The sequence below is a fragment of the Etheostoma spectabile genome, chromosome 22 (assembly GCF_008692095.1).
Source record: "Etheostoma spectabile isolate EspeVRDwgs_2016 chromosome 22, UIUC_Espe_1.0, whole genome shotgun sequence".
NCBI lineage: Eukaryota > Metazoa > Chordata > Actinopteri > Perciformes > Percidae > Etheostoma > Etheostoma spectabile.
Genome location: NC_045754.1, coordinates 22,104,042 through 22,125,115, shown reverse-complemented (window position 1 = coordinate 22,125,115; position 21,074 = coordinate 22,104,042). Strand labels below are relative to the sequence as shown.

The 21,074-nt window shown below is 42.1% G+C and overlaps 1 protein-coding gene across 1 annotated transcript in view; it reads left to right on the top strand.

The window, feature by feature from the left end:
• mpp7a (MAGUK p55 scaffold protein 7a) overlaps positions 1 to 21,074 on the top strand; it is a 194,675-nt gene that overhangs the window by 124,799 nt on the left and 48,802 nt on the right. The gene's annotated exons all lie outside the window — the stretch shown is intronic.

Below are 21,074 nucleotides of genomic sequence, written 5' to 3'. Positions count from 1 at the left end.
AGCTAAAATTCTATTTGCACATATCAAGACACCTTAGATATGAAAGACCTTAATATTGTTAAATAAGATTTGCAGCAGAGAAGAGTTAAACCTGGGGATATAATTTATTTCCTTGAATTCTGTGGCTTTCAAGTATGTCTTCTGATTCTTTTTTTGTTGCTGCTTCCATTTAGCATCATGTCCCCCCCCCCCCCCCCCCCCCCCATGTACATGTCATAGAAGGTTCTCCACGATCTTTCACCTCATCGCAGTCTCAATCTTCAAATAAAAACATTTGTACAGCATTTTAGCCTGAAGTTAAAACTCAAGTTTTGCAAGAGTGAACACTAGCATCGCCATATGTTCACTTATGATTCAATACCAGTGGGCTATATAGTTTATTGTGTTTTACCAGCTGTGTACTACTATCCCTGTATGGATGTGATTTGATTTATATGTTTGATGTTTGGCTCAGGTTAAACTCTTTGTGAAACATGAAGAAACACAAACAATGAATGCCACAGAACAGTCAGTTTGACAGTCAGTTGTAACAGAAAAACAACATAAATAAACTACTTTAACATAGATTTTCTTTAGTGCTTTAATACGTGGTATTGCATTGTGTATAAACTCCATTACTTCCCAACACCTGCGTTTTAGGCAGCATCGGAGGCTCGATACCGATACTGGTATCAGAACATCTTTAATACATACACTACAACACACATGCTCCAGCTGAACAGCTCCTTACTCTTTACCACCACACATGCATTAAACTGCTGGCATGGCATTGACAAACAAATATTTTACACTCATAGAGAAAAGGCCCTGATAGTCCTAGTCCAGTTACTCTGTTCTTGGAACCTATACTTACGTAATCAATTTTAAGGTTTTACCTCTGGCCCCTTAACAATTGCCATCTTGTACATCTTTAAAGGGAAACTGACCCTAATGAACAGTTAGATCGTATATTAAGGAAACAGCCAGCGGCTCAGATGCTCACAGTGAAGTAGCAGCCAATCTACTAACCAATAAAATAAAACCTCTAATTGCACAGGGTCCTCATTCACTGCCGCACCAAATTGATTTGGATGTGCCCTTTAACTCGCAATTTCATACAATCAGCCTGAAATTCTCAAACTTGACATCATAACAACGCGGGTGTACAATATCTTATTTCCTTTCCGTCTCTCCTTACATTGCTCTCTTTCATTTTCTCGTTCATTTTTTTCGCTGTCTACCTTTGTCTCATTCTATAGTTCTGGTTATTGTGAGGACTGGGCTGCAGCTAGCATGCAGGCCCCCTTTTCTTGTGACTCATCCATTAAGTTAATTGTGATTAGTTGAGTGGATTGTATTCAGTAGCTCTGATTAATTGCTATCATTTCTCAGAGCGTGACTTCATGCCACATTTCGATGAAACTGTAAAAACTCTATCTTCCAGGACAAACTCCCTCTTCTTCGTCTTCCCCCTTTTTCTGTTGTACTCCGTGCTCTCCCGTTGCTGTCCAAAACCGACAGATTTATTAGCTCAAATGTCGAGACAATGAAATAATTGGGTTTGGAGAGCGATAAAAACATGTGCACGCATACAGAAACATCAGCTCAGTCATGTCTTTATATTAGAAGAATGTGTTATTTTGGAAAAGTTTTGGTGGGGGGCTAAATTTGAGTGTTAAGGGGGTTGCGTCAGTGCTGAGTATGTGTATGATATACTTGTGAGGTTTGCTTCTGGTGATAAAGTGCTTGAGTGCAGACTGACTAATTGGACAAAAAGTTGGAGGAAGCTAAAATGCACTGGTGTTACGCAACTCATGTACCCCAGCCAAAAAAAAAAAAGGATCCAGGAGCTTGGATGATCGAGAGAGGCCTAAAACATGATCTCTGCCCAGTATAAAAATTTAAATAGCGTTACAACTTCAATGAAACCTTGAATCACCTATTTTGCTAGATTTAAGTGTCATTTTCTCGGTGCTCGTGAAGTGATTTGACTGTTTGTAATCATTGTATGAATTACTTGCTAAAGAACTTGACATTTCTTGCTGTTGAGGAGCAGCAGCATTTACCAAAGCATTCTGGAAAGTTCTAATCATCACATACACACAAAAGGAGCGAAAGACAACTTTGAGCGCCATGGAAGGTACACCACAGCTGCTTTTGGTGACCATCGGTATGATGTGAGAACGTTAGCGGCTGACAAGCCTGCTGTGGCCCGCTCTGTTTTCCCCATTTGGATGTTCTGAGTCCAGGGATGCAGATGTAAGTAGCAGACTTGGAGTTGCTCGGCGTGCACGCCCTGCTGTGTTCGCGTTCGTTTTATACATCACTTAACGGCTAGCTCAATGCCACTCAGTCGGTGTTGGCTCTCATCGCTGTCAGAGTACCGTTCATTCACTTCTCCCACTCAGTTCATTAGGGTTCAAACTGCAAAGCGGTAGAACCATTCTATATTTGTCTGTTTTACTTATTATTACTATTATTATATCTATTATTTGTTGTCTGCTGCGCCGGCTCAAATTCCCGTGAGCTGGAATGAGCTAGAAACATAAAACTTGGGGGAATAACTGGAAATGATGTGCATGTGCCTATATAGAAATATGAACCCGATCGGCCACATGGTGGCGCTGTAATTAAGGCTTCAAAATGCAAATTTTGAAAGGCCACGCCCTCCACACCGTAAGTCCGTTTGACTTGAAATTTCTCCCACAGGTGCAGCTTAATGTGCTCTACAAAAATTAACTCAAGGACCATTAAGGTCCGCCTAGAAAAATATTTACGCCATTTTGAAAAAACACATTTTGCAGATTGCAACCAAATTTTCAGTGAATCATCAATGGATCAAGCTTATTAAAGTATAAAGCGTGTCCAATTACTTTTCAAGTTATTGACCAATGAACTTTGAAAGGGGCGTGGCTCTGGACATAAATAAACAAAAATCACCAACCCTAAGGCCAATCATCACAAAACTCACAGGGTATGTTCAGATAAGTGCCCCAGATATACCACAACAGTTTTACAGTATATACATACACCACTAGTACCCTAACCCACAAAACTCACAGGGTATGTTCATATAAGTGCCCCAGATATACCCAGACAGTTTTATATACATACACCACCAGGGGGCACTACAAGCACAAGATAGGTAAGTGGCATTACAAACATTTTACTATAAATCCCATATTCATTGTCCAATCATCACAAATCTCTGAGGATATGTCCTCATAAGCCCCTGAACCACGCCCTGGAAGTTTAATTCAAATTGAACACCAGGGGACGCTGTAAATGCAACAAACTGCATGTGATATAGCGCAAATCAGGCTATAAATGACTAAATGTTTTTCCAATCAACACAAAACTTCCAGGAAATGTCAACATAATACCCTAACACACACACTGCAAGTCTCATTCACATTAACCACTAGGGGGCGCTTTAAATGCACAATAACTGGACGTGGAATGACACAAATCAAGGTTTGAGCTTGGAATTGCAGCTTGCAGCTTTATTAGCAATTGTTTTTGTGTTGGTCATCTGCTTTTCTCAAATTGCCGTGAGCTGCACTGAGCTACTTATACTGAATTGAAAATACACGTTTTTGACAAATCAGTTGTAGGCATTTTAAACAAAGTGCTCTGTTTGTCCAATTGTTACAAAGATTGCAGGATATGTTTTATAACGACGTTTGACCACATGTGTGAAATTATTTTGACGTTGCTTTTGAGATAAAAGGTTTGAACCCACGAATCGCTGCTTGAGGCTATATTATTTAGTTGTCCTCCTACTAGCACACAATCTTCCTCTTTCTCCAAGTTGCTTTTGCTTCCAGTCTCCCAAGTAATTTCTTTCATCTGGTTTCGCTATAATACCTATTGGAATGCATTTCACTGCTACAAGTAAAGAGTTATCCCTTCTCAATCCTCTGCAGTATCTAAACTGACACCTGTTGTTCATGAGGATAGATTTATAGATTCATCTATCCACATTCCTGTTTAGTATTTGTGAATAAAAACGTACACTCCATACGTCCTTTTCTCACTTCTTCCATCCAAGGTAGTTATATATCATTAGCACCCATAAAAACTCTCTCCTGCAAGGAATGTGAAAGGATCGATGTCAGGTTCTATTACTCACCTTTAGGGTTGGGTAGCGAAACCCGGTGCGGTAGTTGGGTAGCGAAACGACCGTTATCTACCAGACCAAATAACACGCAGATTTCGGTGCCTCATTTGGCCTCTTAAATGTCTGCACGGCACTCTGGAGCTCCGAAGCAGACATTACAGGCAACAGAAGCATCAATACAAGTAGCGGTAGTTACCATTGCACTTACGTTAGCCTACTGTTAGCTAGTAGCTGGCATAAATATAGTTAAAATGCTGAAACCTAAAGTGTCCTGTGGGTGTATTTCACTTTTAAGGAATCTGTTGTGTATTTTGGTCTAATATAACATCCGTAGTTGAGATACACCTAATGGATTGTGGGTAACTTTAGCGTCCGTTGTAGGTGTTAGCAATGCTGCTGTTAAGACATGCTGTTGTGCTAATAAACAGGTAATATTCCGCCATGGTCCGGGTTATCATTGTTATATTTAGTAAAATGAAAAGCTAAGAATATGACAAAAAGTGGCGATGAGGATACCTGCACCAATGCTTTGCTGTCTGCGACGGAGGAGTTTTATTCTGCATTTCCTCTGCCGATGCATTCTGCTGACCAGGTGATACACGGCGGCCGGGTTCGCTGTGTGTGCCGAGGTATATGCTGTGCAGCCAGCTAAGGAGGAAGGAGAAAACAGTGGGAAACCAACCAGTACAAACTCAGAGTAGCGCCGGGGTATTACAAGGGCTGAAGTTACAGAAGGGAACCGTCTGTGAGTACTAGAGTGCCATATAACCAGGAGCCCTGAAATGACTGGAGTTATTGGCTTAATCGGTCCCTTCGATGAGAGCGCAGAGCAATGGAGCTCCCACACAGTGCACCTTGACTATTTTGTCACGGCCCACGGAATAGAGGATAAGAAGTTAGTGCCTACTTTTCTGAGTGTGATTGGCCCAAAGACTTTTAACTTGTTACACAATCTTGTACAGCCAGCAAAGCCAGCCAGGAAAACCAACAAAGAAATTGTAGACGCACTGCAGCGTCGGTTGATTACAGAACGTTTCCACAGACAGAATCAAGAAGAGTCTGTTTGTTGCAGTAAGTTAGCTATGCACTGCAAATTTAATGATGCTTTAAATGACACATTCAGAGACTGGCATGTGTGTGGATTAAAAAATGAAGCAGCACAGGAGAAACAACTCACAGTGTGACCATGGAAATGGCATCAAAAGATACTCCCCAACTACATGATCCGGTACAGTTCATAAACTCAGCAGTGGCAAAACAAAAGCACAGAAGCCATGTTTCCACTGTGGAAGATCCGGACACCTTTCTACAATTGTGGGGAAAAAGGCCTTACTTGTAGAGCAGGCATGCAGAAACAAAAAGAGCAAAGACAAAAGCTCAAAGACTGAAAGTAAAAAAGATACTGTGAAGTACAAAAAGAAAATAAATGTTCACACACTTAAGCACGGTAACGACAAAACAAGTGATTCCTCAGAGGAAGAGATGTTGACTATAAACACTGCAGATAATGAAAGTGGAGGAAAGCTCAGAAGGCTTCTGGGCCAGGCTACACCCGGAAGGACATTCTGTAAATATGCAGATATACACAGGATCAAGGGCATCGCTAGTGTCGTACAAAATCTACAGAGAGTTCATGAAGCATCTCTGATCCTCAGCAACTCAGACCCTCAGACAGTTTTTAAGGGGTTAACTGGACATCGAGTGACCATGAAAGGAAGGACTGAGGTGACTTTTAACTGTAATGAAAAAGCTGCCAGTTTACGTAATAAGAGAGATTATCATGCTATAATGGGATGTTTGTGGCTAAAGGAAATCCGACTTGACTGGCAAGACGTGAGGAAGCTGTCACACAGTTCTACTTGCCTGCATGCCATACTGGAAAAGCATGAGGAGGTTTTTCCGAGATGGGTTTGGTAGCATGAAGAAAATTACAGTGAAAACCTGATATTAAACCTGTGTTTATAAAAGCAAGACCAGTGCCATACGCCATCTGACCCAAGGTGGATGCAGACCTGGACGTCCTGGTACCAAAGAAAGACGGAGGAATTCAGACCTGAAGAGACTTCAAGGTAACATTAAATCCTGTGTTAACAGCGGAGCAGTATACCCTTCCTCAAATGGATGACTTGTTTGCTGGACTGAGTGGGGTACAAAAATTCAGCAGAATCAACCTCAATCAGGCTTACTAACAAATGCATGTGTAAGAACACGTGAAATACTGACTATTAATACACAGAAAGGACTTTTCAGATAATGCAGACTGCCTTTTGGTATCACATTAACGAGCTATGGATCAAATCCTGAGTGCAGTGCTACCCAAACAATATCCTGTGCACTGGAGCAGATGCTAATTAGCAAATAGAAATTTTGTGTTTTTCCAAGCATCTGTGGAATACTTGGGGCATTTGATTGATGCTAAGGGAGCCACAGCCATTGTGGATGCACCGCCAACCGGAAACGTCATTACGTTTTTTTTAGAACTGTTAAGGAAGTTTCATTCCCAACCTGGCATTACTACTAAAACGGTTTGCTACACCTTGAGAACGCATGAAAGTGGACGGCCAGCTGTCGGGAAGCTTTTCAAAGGGCAAAAGATGCAATGACTACATCAGAGGTTCTAACCCACTTCAACCCATCCCTTCCGATTCAGCTCAGGGGGGGTGATCCCTCACATACTGCCAGACGGTGAGGAAAAGCTAATTGCTTTTGCATCAAGGACATTAAACAATGCAAAGTCTAATTATGCTCAGCTGGAACGAGGGGCTCTGAGCATTGACTGTGTAGTCAGAAAATGTCATCATTACTTGTACTGTCGAACGTTTACACTCCTTACAGACCATCAACCTCTCAGGAACATTCTTGGACCGTACACTGGGATACCAGCTCTTGCTACACCCCTGCAGTTGGGCATTGCTGTTGTCAGGACACTCATATGACATTAAGTATCACAAATCAGATTCTAATTGAAACTCAGATGGTTTATCCAGAATGTAACTCCCAGTCACGAAGCCAGAGTCAAACACTGTGGACATTTTTTTACTACAGGGGGATAGAAAAAGCACCTGTTCCAGCAGTTCAGGTAAAAAAAGGAGACTAGAAATGATGCTTTGTTGTCATCATGGACATGATTGTCAAGGGCCAACCTACTGATGTGTGATGACGTAAACTTAAAGCCCTTCTTTGGGTCAGAACTGTCAGGATGTTTGCTGTGGGGGAGGAGAGTGACCATTCCCATGTCACTCTGACCCAAAGTATTGCAGCAACTTCATGAAGGACATAGTGGAATAGTGAGGATGAAGGATATAGCGAGAAGCTATTTTTGGTGGCCAAGCATAGACAAACAGATTGAAGAGATGACTAAAAGTTGTTCATCTTCAAACATTCTAGTCAATCTAGTGGTGTCTAGTCAGTGTGGTGGTGGATTGGATTGTTCAAAACAATCCACCACTAGCTCTTCTTCATCCCTGGGAGTTTCCACAGGAGCCATGGCATTGTGTGCACATTGATTTTGCAGGTTCATTCGAATACAGAATGTTTCTTGTAGCTGTTAAAGCACATAGTAAATGGTTTGAAGTAGCTATCACTAGGTCAACCACCACAGAGAAGACAACAGAAATGCTTAGTCGTTTTGGATCTCCTACTTCAAGCTTATGAAATGCAACACATTACGTCAGCTCCATACCATCCTGTAGCAAACGGCCTTGCAGCAAACTACCGCATCAGTCCACATGCAACAACAAAGATTTCTCCTGCCAGCCTGATGTTTAAGAGATATCTGTGCACCACTTTTGAACTCTTGAATCAGTAGTAAAGGACACTGTTCAAAAGCAACAAGAGAAGCAGATTATGTGAAGAGGACATCAGGCCAAGTAGAGAGTTTTCCCTTCTGGAGAATCTGTGTTGGCAGCAACTACAAAGGTGAAACTAAGTTGTTATTGCACAAACTGGACCAGTATTCTATACAGTCCAAAGTGCTGATAGTGTCTGGAGAAGGCACGTGGATCAACTCCTACAGATTCCTACAGTGTCTGCAGAACTGACTTGTGGAGATTCATCAGATGCTGAACTCAACCACATCTGAAAGAAACGTTCCAGTTGCAGGTGTGACTGGTACAGAGACTTCTTTTGCATCAGCACCAGAAACAAGCTGCATTCAATTGCACCTCGTTAGCTCATGATGCATTCAAATGCACCTCGAGAAAATCAAGCTGTTGTAAAGTACCCTTCTGCCATCTAGCGGTTCTTTTTTTTGTTTTTTGCAATTAACTGGTGAAATAAGTTATTACATTTTAAAAGCATTATTTAAGTTTGAACATTGTGCCTTTAGTAAAAAAACAAGCCATTCTTTATTGTTGCCAACTGTTGTTTTGTGCTCTGCTTTTTTAATTTTTCATATTGGTTCAGCCACCGGCACCATTGGGAATTGTTGGGTTTCTGTAAATAACATCACAGAGTACGGTCCACACCTGCTCTTTAATGAAAAGCGCTGTGAGATAACTGATGTTGTGATTTGGCGCTATATAAATAAAATTGAATTGAATTTAAAAGTATTGTTTTAGCACCAGTATCAGGGAAAAACACAAACGATACCCAGTCCTACTCTCCTTCCTCTCCTCTTCCCATTTTTCTTCTGCTGTGTGTTGTTGCACACAGGATTGGTTTTCCCATCATGACTGGGTGTCACTAGGTACAAGTGAATGGAAACTAGAGTGTCCGGGCCATCCATTTGGCAATGCCGACCTACATAGCATCCTGCCTGGCAACAGCTAGCACCTATCAATACAGCTATACCACTACTGGGCCCAGACACTCTTCTGCCACAGCCACTGGATTCTAGTGGATCGGCTGGACTTCTCATTATACACCCACAAAGAGCACAGTACAACTTCAGAGCTGTAGTAGTTGCACATACAAATGTAGATGACATGTCCAAGATTATTATTGTAAAAGCTCCAACTATGTGATTGATGTGGGTGGATTTTCTTTACTTAATAAGGGAGTTGATAATTGCGATGAGACAGGACGGTTTTTGTGATCAATTTGGTTTGTGACAAAGTTGGTTTCCATGAATGGCAGTCGCAGGAATGAGGTATTGGCAATTTGACATGCCATGCTTTTCTCATCTGCGGCAGGCGGGCCTCCTCTGACACAACTGGGACGGTTGGATCATGGCTGATTCTATTTGTCTGGAAGCCTTTACAAACACATTCATTGAGAATAGGGACTGAAATCACATCCACATTATCATGTATTTAATCTGTGCTGGTGTGAATGTGTTTAAATGCAGGTTTACACAATTAATATAGTTTGAGTATCGCTGACAACCTTGGAGATACCTTTTTGATTGAAACAGATATCAAAGGGGGAGACTAGATAGATGTGTTTAAAAAAAAAAGTGACTTTTCTATTGTCTGTTTACATCAGAATGTGGAACGCAAGGGGAAAGTAATGCCACTGGCTGGGAATTAATGGAGCAACTAATGAGATTAGAGCAGGCAGCACATATGTTAGTGTTTTACAGATAGACCCATGTGCTTTAAAAGCAATACATCTTTCACTTGATGGATTAGGCTGCAGTGTCTTGGGAGCATTGCAAAGCAAGATGGAGTACTACGCTCTAAAACATGAAGACAAGTGGAAAGCACTGCTGGTGTTGACTGGCTGGGGTGTGTGTGTGTGTGTGTGTGTGGTGTGTGGTGTGGTGTGGTGTGTGGGTGTGTGTGGTGTGTGTGTGTGTGTGTGTGGTGTGTGTGTGTGTGTGTGTGAGAGAGGAGATACAGGTTGCTTTGTATTAAAGTGCATTGTAGTGTATTACAAATGCTAAATGATTAGAGGGTCCCTCTCCCCGGAAATAATTTTATTGAATGTCAATAAAAATTACTTTCTTAAAGCACATATTATAAAGTAGCTTACACAGATAAATAATATGAGAGGTAGTATGTTCTGTGCTTGAAGGCACTTGTTGATCCAGAATTTGCATGTGATTTTGCATGTGAAAATTATATTATAGATATGTCGGTCTTACTTTTACACAAGTTAAAAAAGGTGCCTACTGTTTATGTCACATTTCTAGGTGTCAAACTAAGACATTGAGCCTAAAAATGTCTAAAATATTTGAGTTTCGCTTACAGTAATGCTCTCTTATCACACAGTTATACATTTTGGACAGAGACCAGCTTCTCTAACCTTTAAGCTATTGACCAATTTTTAGCTTTAGAGAGCGAAAGCCAGAGTTGTGTCAAAACCTCAAGCAGGGATGACTTTTTCTTCTGACAGCCAAGAGATGCTTGTTGAAACTCAGATGTAATTTATAACTTTCAGAGTCACTGCAGATCAGTAAAAGGGCATTATAAAAAAAGAGAAATAAAAGGTAATTGTTAAGACACACACTGTGTACCTGCAAGTTACCGTTTTGATTCTGAGGAAAGATTCTGCTTCGTCGTCTGGGGGTACAACAGCAGGCATTTTATTTATTTTTATTCAGCCGCTTCAAAGCCGTCTGTCCTGGGTCGTGTGTAAATCGTGCTAATTAGGGCCGGAGCAGCAAAGGCCCTAGTGAAACTGAAGGGCTTAACGTACCCAAAGACTCACCAACATTTTTTAATGGTTTCGGGCATAGGCGCACAAAAATGGCTTGCTAACGTACATAACGAAAACATACATACTACATAACTTAAAAAATGAGCCCACTCAGTATGTTTAATGTAGATTAACGAAACTTGGTACATGCCAAGATGTACAGGAAATTTCATTGGAGCCATACCCTACACCCAACAGGAAGTCCGCCATTTTGAATTGAAATTTGTGTGATTTCATGTGGTACTAGAGATTTTATCTGATCAACTTCAAATTTAGGTCTTCTTTTAAGGGTCATCTTAAGACCTAAAGATGAAAAGTTATTAAATGAAAAAACTTTTGTCTTAGGGTATGGCCGTGGCAGGGCGGCCATTTTGTGCACTTTGCCATTGAAACAGGAAGTGGTTGTAACTTGAGTGTACATTGTCCAATTTGCTTGGATTCATAAGACTCTAACTCTGAGGACATTTACCAGACAAAATTCACTCAAAACTATACATGCTATACTTTAACCAACTCCTCCTAGAGATTTCATCCGATCAACTTCAAATTCAGTCTGTGTCTAAAGAACTTAAAGATGAAAAGTTATTAAAGCAAAACATTTTGCCCAAGGGTGGGGCCGTCGCAGTCATTTTGACCATTTGTTGATGAACAACGAAGTTGTTGTAACTTGAGTAGAAGTTGCAGTATCTGCCCGTAATGTCTTACGATTGACAAGGGGTCCAGGCCTAAAGACATTTTTAAGCCAAAATTGACCTTTGGTCATGGCAACAGGAAATCCGCCTTACTTGACAAACTATAATGTGTGGTCTACATCGGATACTGGGCCGCCCCCGATACTTTAACCTTGCCCACTTACTCAGGCCACGCCCCCTTTAATAACATTTGATCTGTTTAAGGTAGAGTCTTGTGTGAGGTTTCATTGAACTCAGCAGAGAGTTCTTTCTTCATTGCTGATGGTTTGGCCCACCCCCATGCTTTAACCACGCCTCCATTATAACTAATAACCCCCTTCAGCTAGACTACTGTGTGACGTATCATTGAACTCAGCAAAGAGGTCCTGTTAATTGGTGATCTTTGCCCCTCCCCATATGCTTAAGCCACGTCCCTTTAATAACTAATGACCCATTTCTTGTACACTATTGTGTGTGATATCATTGAACTCAACAGAGAATTCCTGTTTTCATTGGTCATCTTTGGCCCACCCCCTATGCTTTAGCCACGCCCCCTTTCACAGCTAATGAACTGTATGACGTAGACTCTTGAGCAGACCTGGGCATCTTACGGCCCGAGGGCCACATCCGGCCCTTTGTGCGTCCCTGTCCGGCCCGCGTGAGGCCAATCATAAATTACAAAATAAATTAAAAAAATATCTATGTCGAGCGTGCAATACAACGGTGCTGCTTTTGTTTTGAAAAGTGTTATTTGTATTACTCCGTGTGGACGTATGCGCGTGCGTGATTGTGAGTGAAGCGGCAATCACAAATTACAAAATACATTTTAAAAAACATCTATGTCGTGCGTGCAATACAACTGTGCTGCTTTTATTTTGAAAAGTGTTATTTATGGACGTATGTCCGTGCGTAACCTGTGAGTGAAGGTGCACAGCGACAAGGGATGCCTGGGTTAGGGAGATGTCCGCTCACGCTAAAAAAAGAAAAGTTGATGACGAATGCGTGTTTTCAACAAGACATGGACTGCCAAGTACTACTTTACAGAAATTAAAGGTAAAGCCGTGTGCTTAATTTGTGGTGCACAGGTTGCTGTGTTTAAAGATTATAATTTGAATCGCCACTACACGACGAAGCATGAGGATATATACCGGAATCTGTCTGATGACGCTCAAGGGAGGCTGATGGTTGATGGTAAAACTGCTAACCCAACTAGGACTTTTTACCAAACTTCACACCCCCAGAGATCCAGTTTCAATTAGCAATTCAATTATTGTTTTTGTTTTCTTATTTCAATTTAATTTTAATTTCACATAGCCTAATATAAATATTTAAGGATTAAGAGTTTAAATAAAACCATCAAAAGCAATCTGCTTTTGTAAAAAGTTAAGTTAGGTTAAATGAAATAATTATTATTATTATTTATCTTACGGTATATCAAAAATAACATTGAGCAAAATTGAATTGAAATATTGTCGATGTGGCCCTCCAGCAGTGCTCGGGTTGCTCATGCGGCCCTCGGTAAAAATTAATTGCCCACCCCTGGTCTTGAGTGAGGTATCATATTTTTTTTTTTGATAAATTAAGTAGTTTATTTTTGGAAAAGTAAACAGCAACAAACAATACACTGAGACCGAGAACGCGTCCCAGGGCCGGAAAATAAAAATATAAAAAATTTAAATTAAACAGAACATAGAGAGAAAATATGGGAGGGAGGGCAACAAAAATACACACACAGAAACAGCACTTTTCATTGGTTGACAATTTGCAGTGTCTAAGTGCCGCGCAAAAAGCGGTGTCCGTCAGTAACCTCGACGCGCGTTGAGGAGCGAGGGCCCGTCCAACGCTGCTTGCAGCTTTAAGTTGTACTGTTTCCTGCTCCTCCGTAAAAAGGGTTACGGTTGTAAATATGATAGATTAAATCTAATAAAACTATATGGAAAGCAAATTCAGAAACATTGATAAAATGGCCAGATAAGATTGTTTCAGATATAAATAAAGTATCTTACCTTAAGGTACTGTATCACATTCATGCAAAATCATTAAGAAAACTACAATATTGCGCAAAGTAGACATGGAAAAGCCCCTGTGTGTGTGTGTGTGTGTGTGCTTGTACTATACAACACTCAGTCAGGCAGCTGTTACACCACCCTTGCAGCCTGTTGAGTTGTGAATGTGAAAACATGCTCGGCTTCCAAAGCCACATCTGAAGCATTCCCTGATCCTAATCTCAAGGCCCTCTTAAATAAAATGTCTTCCTCCCATCATGCGTAATCATAAACGTGGACACACATCCCGGCACTCCTGCACTTTTCTGCTTGGCTTTCCGAGAGCTCAGAGAGCTCAGAGGCTGAATGTGGGCATTGTTGCCCGTCGGGCCGGGTGCTCCTCAGCAGCCTTGCTTCCCAGCCCACTTTGGAAATGAGAAGTGACATGTGAAAGTGCTGTTTTCTTTACCCCGGATAACACCGGTGAAAACACTGAACAATTCCACAGTAAAGATAGATCTCTCTCTGTGACACAACTGTCTCTTTGTACGTGCTCATGCAGCTCATGCAGGGCTCTCAGACAAGACACACACATGACTAATAAATATGACTAAATATCTGGCACTGTCCAGCTTGTAGCAAAGAGACGACAATTCCACTCAGTCTACATGGTGATTCATGCGGACAATATGGAAAGAAATACACACATTTGGTGAGATAGCCCCACAGATTCACACACTCAAATTCACCGGCACCTGTCTGAAGTACTGAGGTGGGCTGCTAAGTGTGTTTTCATAGCAACTGGGTAATGACTTGCGCTAACATTAGGCTTAAATAGGCAGAGGAGGAAAATGAAAGAGGGGGTGGAGGAAGACAAATGAAGGTAAGCTGTTCCGTCTCAGGGCCCTCTGCATTACATTACCTGGCAGCCTCTCATAGGAATCTCTCCTCCTCACCATAATTATCATAATAATGACCTGCAATTTTCCTTTTTCTCAGTATACTTGTTAATTACGGCTGGTAGGTCAAGACTGGGGTTACAAAAATAAAAAGGGAAACCATAGCCTGGTTTAGTGTGATAGGAATGAAGAAAGAAAGGGTAGAGTGGAGGGAGTAGCTTTTATTAGTTGCAATCACAAGTGATTTAATGAAACAGGTGGAAAGACTTGCACAAGGTAACCTTGAGGGGATTGGCTGCAGCTCTGTAGCATCAGTTTGAAACAGTAGTATAGATTTATATCCAGGCTCCTGCTAATTCTTTGCAGCAATGTATTAATCTTTATATGTGATCATAATGCTGAATGGATTTTCTGATCTTGACCGAATACTCTGAAATTTACATTGCACTCCTTCTGAGCAGCACTGGAGCCTATGGCGTTTGAGTCCAGCATTTTTACAAGTTCTTACATACTTCCTCAGTGCATGGAAAAGTCATGTGTGTTATGTGTGGGGGGCTCTATGCCATCTCAGTGAGGTAAGATGAAATGACACACTCCAACACCTGATATGATTGGAGGTAATTGTATTTTAATGTCCAAGAGACCCATTCCCACATTGTATTTGGTTTTTCCATGGTCGACATCTGGTGTCAAGAACGCCAGCATGTGTTTCCACTACACTTGTATTTATACCTCTAAACATAGCAGTCAACAGCAGTCGGCAGGAGTTTATTGTCGCTGTTACACTTTTGCTGTTAAGTGACATTGTGTCAAAACACGTCAGCCTCTCTGCCCAGGCCACTCGCGTTTGTTTTCCCTTGTCGCTCTCAATTTGGGGGGAGAAATAATGTTTGTCAAATGCCACAGTGTTCGGTTCGGTTCACAGGGCGATGTTTTGAGTGGTCGTTACGGGCCGAGGCTGGTGGATTTGAAATGGAGCACCATGCTTGTTTTCCCTGGCAGGTTAGGAACAGTGGAGTGGCTTTAGTTGTGGCCACGGCTAAGGTAAAGAAATCCTTGCATCCTTTTTTCCCCCACTGTGGCTCCTACTAGACAGGCCACACATAGCTTGCCCTAGACCCCAAGACGTGTGATGAGCCAGGCCGAGACAACTAGCCAGCCCTCTCGTCATCCATACAACCAGAGTACAAGCTTCCATCATGTCATCCAGCCATCCATCCATTCCATCAGCCAGAGGGCACTCTAATTGCCCCATAAAGACTCCGCTTGCCAGAAAGTCATTGTAGCCAATTCCAGCCAAGCTAACATGATGAGACATCCAACATTCAGCTTGTCCTTCTCCTCTTATCTACTGAAGTTTCATGGCACTACTGTGTGCTGACAGTTCCCTGGACAACCTTCCGTTCCATTCGCTCTAATAAACACACTCATATACATGAGGGTATCCAAATTTCAGTCCCCATTCTCTCTCTCTTTTCTGTACTGTATGAGGTGTGAGCCATTTGTCATCACATACTTAATGTGGCTGCCATGTCGGCATGTGTGCTCCAGTGCATGTGCTGGGAGGGCCGATGGCTTGATACGGGCAAGCGTCGCTCTAGCTCGCCTCATCACACAGCAGAGACTAAGCCGTTGCGTTTTGGCCAGCCAAACAATAACAGTTGGAGGCATTTGTGTGTAAGAAATGGAGGAATAGGGCTGGGAGCAGCGGCTGCATATGGAGCTGATCACATTAAGAGTGGAGGATTCGGATCGCCTTACTGATGACTAATTGACCACAGCTAGGAGGCGCTCCTCGTTCCACAATGACCCTCCTCTCGTTGTCTCTGTTTTGACTGTGTGTTTCTGTGCCTTCTGCCCTTCAACGTTTCATTTCTGGAGAGACCTGGTCTTTCAACTCTATTTTTATACTCATCTTAAGTGCAAACTGCAGCAGCGGTTGACAACAGAAAGAGAGAATCAATCCCTAACAACATCACCATCTTGTGTGCACACCCTGCTATCTTTTTCAATACAAATAGCCCAGTTGAGCCACTTGATGGTTAAGTGGCGCCTTGTCTCTAATTGCTAACATAGCGTAGCCCATTCATCAGGCTTAGTGACTGTCCAGCATCAATCATCCAGTCTTTTGAGGTTTCTCTTGGGCCAGTTTGGCCTGAGTTCAGGTAGAAGCTCTCACAGAAACACACACGCAGACACGCTTGCATGCACACAAAAACACACCTACACATGCTGTCACTCATGCGTGTATGTGCTTTGACAGACGTAGACATTACCCTTCTGACTTCCTGAACTGTTTCCATGCGCAAGGAAAAGTTTGAAATGGCTTCCATGTGCCAGTAGGCGTTGAAGGCTCAGTGTAAACCTAGCCATCAGGTTGTGCTAATTCTTAGCTGCTACACAAGGAAGCCCATCTTGCTGCTTGAGGGTCTTTACCTACCTTATATCTTGTAACTCTCTTCCCCCCCCCCCACACACACACACATCATGCAGAATATTTAGCTGACTGTTTCTGTATTTATTTAACAGAGCAGCGCCTCCTCATTAGTGGCTATGCATGGCTGGATGCTGATGATAAAACCCATAGGGTATCAAGGGGGAGGTGATGCTGAGTTCAGGATGTTGGATTTGTCCTCCTCGTACCAGCTACCTCTCAGTGCTTCCAAGGATTTCGTCATGCCTCCAGGAGAGGCTGAAGTACCTCTGGAGGATTGAGAGAATGAAAGCTGACTGTAGATTGTAATGAGGTGGAGGGGGAAGTGTGGCAATGTCGAAATGATTAAGAATCGCTAAAAACCTGGGAATGGAGAAAGAAAAACAGGAATATGTGAGGTGTTGTTAATAATCCAACAATTTGTGGTCAATTGTAACCTTGGCTACCTTTTGCCATCTTATACTTACTACCTACAGAAAATGAGGGCCAGAGAGCTTACACTGAGGTGAACTGACCTCAGTGTAGGCTTTTCACACACCTGTTTGCTTTAATACAGAGGACAAAGGACTTTTCTGTTTCTCCTTCTTCTTGTCGTCTTGTATTTTTGCTTTCCACTTAAGTTTGTTCCTTCGCAAAGATAAACTTAAATGTCTATCTGAATTTATACAGCGAAAGATGGTATAGGTAACTGTAGGTCACAGCAAAGCCGATGTCAACAACGCACCATGCAGGTATGTATAACATATATGAAGATAAAACAGGTTTTTGCCTTTTGTTTGACATTTTTGCCTGATGGATGTAGTAGTACTTGTACCGAAACATTGCCATTAAATTTAACTATGCAAGTTAGACAGTGTGCGGGAGTTTGTTTCCAATTTTGGACCTACTCGTTCCTCTCCACGTCTTATTCCTTTTCTGTATCTTCATTTCTTATCTCTTTAATGTATATTTTCTTCTTATTCATTCACTCACTAAGTCACTCACACACACTCTCAACTCTGACCACCACTTATTTACCCAGTGTCTACCTCCTTCACTTCCCTCCCAAGCAACTTGTCAGTACTCTCTTCTGGTCTTCCACTTATCCTCAGGTCTGGCTCGCTCGTGTTGTACTGGAGCGTTTTGGCCTCGCTTTTAGCTTTTCTTATCAGGCAGTGCTTATTTGGCTACTGTACTGAGTTCAGTCTGGGGTTGGCCAGATTAAGAAGGAGGCTCCCCCTCCCTTCATAAATCCTCTACTCCCTTGCTGCTGCCTTGGCCTGCCTGTGTAGACCCATCACGTTGAAGGGCAGTGGGTCAGATGGGAATCGCAAAGATAAAGGCTTTAAAAGAACTCCAGCTTTAAATAACTCCTTGTTGAGAGTCAGTGAGGTGTGAAAAGGAAAATTAGTATGGGCAAATTTGTCCACTGACACCCGTGTTTGTCTCTCTACTGGTGTAAAAACCCATAAAGCACGGTGGTTTGAATGGGGATAAAAAGGTCTCCTTGCTTTCCAAAAATCTGGGTTCACGACCCCATCCGTACGTGTTTGCATGCTAAATGTGCTGCTCTATAATCACCATTGCCACTTGCAATAAAAGTTGTAAAAGTGGTGTTTCTAAATGGCATCAGGTTTTCAACATGTGATTTAAGCCATATGTGTCAAAACACGATTTATATCTACACACCATATGTGAGCAGATTCCATAGATAGGCATAGACATGCGGTGTAGAGCACGTCTGTGGAGATTATGCAGACAGCCCATTGTTGTTACAAACTTAGTCCAAGGCTCTGTTTCTCTGCTGTTTAGATAGCCTTTAGACTGCCACCAGCCACCAAGGAGCCCAGGGGACACAATAAAAACATCCATCATACCACTGGCCATCAGCCAGCTCAGAAGAGTCTGAAAGAAAAATCAAAAAGAGAAAGTTAATGACCACATGTCTGAATACTTCTATGAAATTTCCTGCAGACTCCCCATCTTACCCTGTTGTCTGTCACAGTCTGTCTCTTTCCCTGCAGCGCTCTATTCTTTAAGACACACGCACACAAACGCACAAACGCACACACACACACACACACACACACACACACACACACACACACACACACACCACAACACACACAAAAGACCTCTCTGTCTGGGGGTCATTGCATCACAGACAGCTGCTTTAAGTCACACTAAGGGGATATATGTGACCCTGACACTGGGCTCTGACAGTGCCTTCCCCTCTTACTGACCCGCTCCACTGATTTCACTCCTACTACAACCTCTCGGGTTTATTTAATTAGCCCCATTACTCTATTAAGTGCTCAACTATCTGCAGACCCTACCACTGTCTTATCTTGATGTCCTTCCCCAGCTTCACACTGCAAAAAGGCCTTGAGGAAACCATTATCTAGAAGAAAAACCATTAGGTGTGTATAGGTCGTGAAAACAACCTAGATGACATGCTAATGGCATCTGCAAAGTGGCACAAACCAGAGGCTTCTTTCGCCTTTGAGGAGCTGTTTATATATATATATATATATATATATATATATATATATATATATATATATATATATATATATATATATATATATTTCTCCTCTTGTGCTTTCCAGTGATGGTAGTAGCCAGAACTAATTTGGGCCTGTCGGAGGAAGGCAAACAGGAAAATGATACAAACCGCAGCGGTGTGACACATTGGCAAGCTGTTGTTGCAATCCAGCAGTCGACCTGGCCGGCAATGAATTAGGACAGCTGTAATAAAGCACGGCTGGTGAGCGGGGCGAGGAAGGCTTTGAGTCTGTCCCTTTTTTTTGCAACAGAAATAAAAACAACCTTTGGGGATGATGGGAATAGCAGCTATGAAAGGGTGGAAGGATGAGTTGCAGCCCCAGACAAACTACGTGTCGACTAGATGGCGTATCTGTCTGGTTTGGTGCGTCAAGCCCAAGCAAGGATGCGTTAGCTATCCCATTCCCTCCTAAATCCCAGCCAGACTGGTGCCTAAATGGTGTTTGTGGGAGGGCTGTGACAGGTTGGCACCCATTAAGCCGATTGTTTTATTGTAAAGGGAAGAGGCTATTTGGGTTTACTGGTAAATGCATCACCGCTGAACACTGTCATTTCAAATAAGAAAGTTGAAACCCTATCCTCTTCTCTGTGTGTCTTTTTGGCTGCGCACCAAGCCCATAAAGGACAGGGAAGGCTTTAGCAACTGTGTGTGTGTGTCTGTGTGTGTGTCTGTGTGTTTTGAGTCTGCTGCCTCGTACCTGCTTGGCCCTAACCCTTCTCCATCCAGGCCATTGATGTTAACCTTTTCAGCTTTTTCCCCCTGTACTGATATCCCAATGATTTACATGTTAAAATGGGCTCTAACTGTGTTGTGACCAGAGGTGGGTAGAGTAGCCAAACATTTTACTCAAGTAAAAGTACTGTTACTTCAGAATAATATGACTCAAGTAAAAGTAAAAGTAGTTATCCAAATAATTACTTGAGTAAGAGTAAAAAAGTACTTGATGAAAAAACTACTCAAGTAGTGAGTAACTGCTGAGTAACGTCTGATTTATTTCTTAACACAAGCATCAATCAGACAGACAAAAATACAAAATAATCATATTTAGGCAAACTATTGTTCATCCAATCAATAAAATAAATTAAAATTAATTTATTAATTACAAGTCACATTAAATTTGGATGGATACTGCACGTGCAAACCATACTGCATGTAACCTAAAAGACAAAGATCCACCTCTCCACAGCAAAAACTAAAACTACCGCTACGTCTCCTCAGGTTAGATGTTGAGTTGTTGAACGCTCACATGTCCGTTTGTTTTGGTCGACACAGAAGACGCCGCATGATGTAGCTGCTGTTTCGCACTTTTCCTAAAAGGTAACCATGCTTTCACTATGAGGCCGGGGGGTTCCTCCACGTCTGTGTTGCCTTGGCGACATTCTTTGTTTTGCTACGACTGTAAGCTAACACGTCCCGCCCATAGATATATACAGTCTATGGTCCCGCCGCTGAGAACGAGTATGGTCACGTGACTGCACAACGCCGTTTGATTGGTGGAACACAGTCAAGTGGTAGAGCCTTAAGCGGAAGACTCTCTCTCTGTCAAAATAAAACATTAAAATGAGACGTACGCTGGGGTAAAAACAATGACGCGTAGAATACCAAAGAGGTAAAAAGAAAAGTAACTAGCTCCTTGTAGCCTAATGTAGCGGAGTAAGAGTACAGTTTCTTCTTCACTAATCTACTCAAGTACAAGTAAAAGTATAGTGATTTAAAACTACTCCTAGAAGTACAATTTTTTCAAAAACTTACTCAAGTAAATGTAACGGAGTAAATGTAACTCGTTACTACCCACCTCTGGTTGTGACCCAACAACCAACAAACGCATTTATATCAAAGGAAGTGGAAGGAAGTCTTGCTGT